The sequence below is a fragment of the Agelaius tricolor genome, unplaced genomic scaffold, assembly GCF_023055355.1.
Source record: "Agelaius tricolor isolate 1412-34295 unplaced genomic scaffold, bAgeTri1.0.p SCAF_3, whole genome shotgun sequence".
Lineage (NCBI taxonomy): Eukaryota > Metazoa > Chordata > Aves > Passeriformes > Icteridae > Agelaius > Agelaius tricolor.
The window spans coordinates 48,808,629-48,814,939 of record NW_027269263.1 but is presented as its reverse complement, the minus strand read 5'-3'; the positions used below and the strand labels follow the sequence as shown (position 1 = coordinate 48,814,939).

Here is a 6,311-nt window from a genome sequence, read left to right as displayed (position 1 = left end):
TACTGTCATCCTTTGGCTTTCATCAGAGCCTTATAAAATTTTAAAATCTACTGTAGGAATATTCCTCTTTAGTTATCAATAAACTTAAATGGCTAATTGTTAGCCTCTATTTTGTTTCAGAGCTTTTAATCATGTTAGTTTATTCCCTAGGTGACATTGTATAGCTTTACAACATGTTATAGATGTCTAGTCAGATACTAAAATGTTACTTGCATCTTTTATTGGTTTTATAGCTGTTTTTCTTGTCCTGTTTCTTTGTTACCTTGTTTTCCATTTCAGTTCGTCATAACAACTTTCTCTGATTTTCTATGTAGAAATGCCTATGACAGTTAAATAATTCATGTAAGGATTGTTCATGAGTTTCCATAAATATCCATTAATCTCTGAAATGTCACTCTATATAGAGTCCACATCAATTCTCAGATGCAACACCTGTTGATACCAGAGGGAGCTGTGCTCTGTTATACAATATCATTTGAGGTGGTACTGGCACAATTTCCATTTTATCAGTACCACCTGACAAACATTTCCAGAACAATCTGATTCCTGAAGTGAATATAAGAAAGGAATATTTTTAATATTCTGAGTAGTGTATTACTTTCTTTTGCAAGCACATCATATGGGAAATCACTCTATATTTCAGTGGTTATTAAGTTTAGAGTAAGATTATGGTAACAAATAGACTACCTATCAATCAATGTCTTGCTATTATCTTGCCTAGGAACTTCATGATTGCCATCTCTGAATCTTTTTACCTGTGAGATGTGCCAAACTGCACTGCCCTAAGAAAACTCTGTAACAAGTCCTTTTCATAGAGGCCAGAGACCCTGCTTAATCTTCTTTTCTTCTTCTGACCCCAAGAATTTAATGAAATTGCTATGAAGAATGATGGATGAGAAAAAAGGCAGAATCTGGCAGTGATGGCATTTTCAAGAATTTAAGAGATGTACAAAGTAATCAGCCTAAATCACTACTGCAATAATTTTGCCTTTTTTATTTCTGTTTGTGATTTCTAACATCATTTAATAAAATATACTAGTTGTGAGATATTTGAATCCTCTGAAATTGCAGTTGGCTATTTTTCCAATGAAGGTAATATTGTACAGTATTATAACCCTTTTTTTATAGCTTGTTCATGACAACTCATGCCTTTGGACTTTTTCTCCCTCTTGACTTCTTCTCACAAGTGGACCCTGGCTTCTGTCAGACCATCAAGAAAATAGACAGATGACTCACTAAGAACTGTGGCAAAGCTTAATTTGCTGCTGTCTTAAAACTACTTCTCATCAAACTGACCTTATTACATTGCTGGACTTCTCTTGTGCCAGTTGAAAGCACTTACTGTCAGTGGCTGATGCTCTCCTCAGGACAATGCAGTGTAAGTTCCTGATAAATCTCCTACTTTCTAGAGTAATAAAACTAATAAATAAGAATAAATTTTGCCCATCCTGAAAGAAATTTAGAATTGGACGTCAATACAAATGAAGTTGTCATTGTCAATGTATAGCAATATCTGTTGAATACTCCAAAAGTCAGACTAATAGCTAAAAAATACACCCTTTATATAGTATTTGTTTAAATTAAAATCTGTGAGGCAGGCTAAAAAGAAAGGAGTCATTAAAGCTGATGAGAGCAAGTAGAACTTCAGAATTCTGATGAATCTATTCAGTTCTTAAAGAGTTACAAGGTGATATAGATTTTCTATTTGAAAATGCAATGTGGATAAAACCTTTTGTATTGGTGTAGCAAAGTTTTGGGGATGAGTAGTTGCAGGGGTGGCCTCTGTGGAAGAAGGTCAGAGATTGTCCAGCACTGGACACAGTCACTTCCAGATAGCTCCCCACCCATCACAAGCCAAAGATGATCCCATCACTGAATTTGATATTGCCTCTGCAAAAATCTTTTTATGAAAGAATAGAAACTCTTGAAAGAGGAGGAGAGAACATGGAGACAATGAGAGAACAGAGATTGGTAGAGGGAACCTGAGGGAAACAGCAAGAGAATACTGAGGTCAGAGAGGCAGGAGCTGTTCCACAGCAGAGCACAATTCCCAAAGGCACAGAACCTGTGGAAGGCCCATGCCAAAGCAGAGGAAAAATATAGTAGAGGAGATGTATTTGAATATGTGTATAGAGGCTTTGCCCCGGAGATCCCGTTTGCCCTTGATGGGCTGCAGCTGTAACCAATGAAGATGACTGGGATAAAAGGGGGTGGGATAGTCAGTCAGGGTGAGCCTTGGAGAAGCCCTGACCTGAGAGAGAACAGCATGCAGCAGAAGGAGTCAGTGAAGATTGGCAGCCATGAGTATATGCCAAAGAGGTATGGACTTTAGAAATCTAATAACAACAATATGAGACTCTAGAGAATTATTAGAAGAGTAACAATTTTTGACCCTGATGTGATAGTTAACACAAGATAAGACAGCTGAGAGCTGTGGTGGCCGAGAGCTGTGACAGAACATAGCCTTTGGGTGGATAGCCAGTCAGGGAGAGCCTTGGAGAAGCCCTGACCTGAGAGAGAACAAACAGCATGCAGCAGAAGGAGTCAGTGAAGATTGGCAGCCATGAGAATACGCCAAAGAGGTATGGACTTTAGAAATCTAATAACAACAATATAAGACTCTAGAGAATTATTAGAAGAACAACAGAAAAAAGCAAAGAAGGAGCACCAAAAGGAGCCCTGACTTGTGAGCAATGCCACCCCTCCACCACTGGATCCCTTGCATCATTGAAAGTACAACCTGGGGCATAACAAGCTGGGAGGTGAGAGGAGCCCGATGCGAAGCTTGGAAAAAGAAGTGGTGTATTTTCTTAAATGTTTTAATGGTTATTTCTTGTTTTACTTTTGTTTCTCAATACCTGAAAGAGTAATTAAGTATTTATATTAATTTGCAATAAATAATTTGCCCAGTTTGAGTCTACTCTGCCTGTCACAGCAATTGTGACCTTCTTGTCTCTAGCCTGAAACATGAGCTATCTTCTGTTCTGTTTGCTCTTCAGCCATGCTGAAAATGAGAAGAGTGAGAAGGAGCTGTGTGCTTGCCCACCAGCCAGGAGCAGTCCACCACAGACCTTTTTGGTAATGATCTTTTTCATAATGTTGCTGACCTCCTCAGTAGTCCCCCTTCTTACACAGAAATGAACCTTGTTTATAGTAATCCACCTAAATCACAGAGAAGCTAAAACTGCCACCCTCACTGCTGTAGATGCTTCAGAGACAGCTTCACATTTGAGATAAGATATTCAGATGTGCAGTGTTTGATCAATTGCAATGTTCTGCAAACTGAATAACACAAAAGATTTGCATGAAAATAGCAAAGAAATACTCATATTCACCAAGGCTGAGACAAATGTGATCTACCTGACTCCTCCTAATTTCTTCCTGGAAGAGTGTCCTGTTTCTCTAGAAAACACTATCTTGGACATCAGTTATAAACGATAACGTTAATTAATATATGCAAATCATTTGGCCACCTGATTTAAGAGAACATTACTTCTATTAGTAGAAGCTGCAAGCTCCAAATTTGGTGTACTATTGTGTTCCTTTATGCTTAACTCTTTCTTAAAGATGCAGAAGTCAGTATCAGGAAGCTTTGTCTATATTCCATGTCATAATGCAACATCCAACTGCAATTTTTCAAAATAATTAGATGCTTGGTTGAGCACCTAGTCATAGTCAATTCAGTTAAATGCAATGACTATGACATATCAGAAAATGCTGTTTATGATGCTTATAATTTTTTGCTACTAATCAAATTATCAAAGAAATTTTTAAATCTATTTTTGAAATTTCTTGCCACTTTGTAGATTTTTGTTATCTAAAAACAATTAAACAAACAACATTAAAACACACAAGCCACAAAACTGAATGACATTGTCAATATACAAAAAAGAACAAAGAACAAATGTAGCATGGAAATGGGGCAATGAACAATCAAGCACAATTGTTTAAAATAAAACGAAATGGCAGCTCTTAAGCTCATATTATCACATCCAACCAAATACAATGAATATATGCTAAGTCACAAAAAAGCAACAAATTGTAAATATTTCACAGTCTGCATATGAACAAATTTCCATCCTTGTCTAGGGATTACTTTGAGTTCACATAAAGAGCTGAGAATAATGCTAATTGAGAATAATACAGCTTTAAGAAATTAATAAATTTTAAATAAGCAAAGGTTTCAAGCCAAATCTGAAAAAATCATAGAAGAATAGAGTTAAAATGACCTTCAGAATGTATCTTACCTGTCTATCCATCTACTCTGAGACAAATCATCTAGCTAAACTAAATATTTTATTAACCTGGCCCAAAAAAATCCATTCAGTAATGCAGATCTCAGAAAAATTATTCCATGCCTCAGCACTAATTTTTTTTTGGTCAGAAAGTCTCTCCTATTGTCAAATACAAATAATTCACTACAAAATTTAAGGGTATTACTTCTCCTCTGTACCATGGACACACACACACACAAAAATACTCTTTTTTCAAAAAAATATGTCCCTTTTTACATACACATGACTCCATGTTAGAAAAATTTTAGGCTAAATAACCCCAACTCTTTTCATCCATCTCTGGTGGTCATGTTTCCTAAGCCTTTCCTCATTCACACTGATGTCCTTCAGAATGCCTCCAATGGATTGATGGTTTTATTTTCTTCAAGCTTTATGACAGAAACATGATGCATTACTTCAGCTTATCAGAACTCCTGAACAGGAAGGTTATTTTATGCACCTTACAGGTTATTTGTGCAATTTGTTAATTTTTTTTTTAGAACAGAATGACACGTCTGACTCACATGTGATTCATTCCTTTCTTCTCTAAAGAACTGCCACCTATCCTGTTGCTTATCCTTGTGTATTTACACTGTGATATTTTTGTTTTAGTCTCTTTTGACTGCATCTTATTTTCTAATCGTTTTCTTCAATTCAACAAAATACTTCTGTAGGACAATGACAAGTCAGCATTATCAGTATCTGCTAATATTAAGAATCTTCAATTTACCATTCTTCCTTGGTGTGATATATTTTACAGAGCATGGAAACAAGACCATTGCCAAGGTTGTAAGAACATACCAGCATATTCTCATAACTCTGCAGGGCCTGAACATCTGCCCTGAGATTTCTGTGGAAATTGAGCTCATGTAGTACCTCTCAAGAGCTCAGCAGTCTGTTACATAAGGTCTTGACATAGCTGAAAAATCCTGATTTCTACAAGATTCCATGTGGCTCCAAGTGCCATTGAAGTCCAGAAGAATATGAAATATCAAGTACAACACAGCTGCACTTTAAAAATTGTGTTCAGTAGTGGATGAAATCACAAGCACTCTTGAGTTATGCTGTTCTAGTTCTGGGCAGGGTTAATTTTTTGCAGTAGCTGGGAGGGGGCATGGCTGGGACATGGGCATGGCTGTATATGCTACACCACCTCATGTCAGTGCTGGGGCAAGGGAAAGGGACACTCTTCTGGGGAGAAGAGGTTACTGCTAGTCAAAATACTGTGGCATTGTCTGTTATTGGGGCTTTTTTCCATGTGAATAGTTTCTTTTGTTATACTTTCTGTCATTAGTACTGTTGCTGTTACTGTTCATTTTCTTGTTCCATTGCTGTTTCCAGTAAATTGTTCTTATCACAACTTGTGACCTTTGCCTTTTGTGGCTCCAATTCTCCTCTCCATCCCCCTGCAGAGCAGGGAAAGGGGAAAATGGGGAGTGAGAGAGAGTAGAGCATGGTTTGAGAGTCTTGCTGGGGGCACTGAACTGGGGAGCACCATTCCTAAGCCATAACACAAACAAATTCTAGAAGTAAAGACGAGTGCAAACTCATAGCTAAACTGTTAGGTACTAATACAGAGGTCAGTCCTTCTTGTGCTTCCCTCTTATTCAGCTGCTGAGGGAGACTTTCTGTCATTAGATGAAAACACAAATGGTATATTTTGCCTGACTTTGAACAGTTTGGCTGTTTCCAGATGTAAAAACAGGTTTATGTTTACCATGTTTTGGAAAATGCTGTTTCTGTTTTTCCCTGACAAAGAAGCTTTAAAAAGTAATCATCTAGCCCAGAAATTACACAGACAAAAATGTTTGGAAGACTGAAGACAAATATCTTCCAAGTTATAAATGTTTTTACATAAGGTGGTCTGTTATTCCTGGTAGAGCAACTTCTGTTCATAGAAGTTTAAGCTGAAAAGGTTAAGAGGATTGGACACCCAATGCTTTAGCTTCAGGGTACTGAAAAGTACTTAGGACCTTTTGAGTTAAAACTTGAATTAAGGATCTCTTAGAAAATATTCAGAATATCTCAGGATAGGAG

At 37.1% G+C, this 6,311-nt stretch overlaps 1 long non-coding RNA gene across 1 annotated transcript; it reads left to right on the top strand.

The window, feature by feature from the left end:
* Positions 1–2,449: 2,449 nt before the first annotated feature.
* LOC139588719 (uncharacterized) lies at positions 2,450–5,634 on the top strand. Its single transcript, XR_011678785.1, has 3 exons — positions 2,450–2,582; positions 3,000–3,078; positions 5,035–5,634. It is a non-coding gene; the product is annotated as an uncharacterized lncRNA (long non-coding RNA).
* Positions 5,635–6,311: the final 677 nt, after the last annotated feature.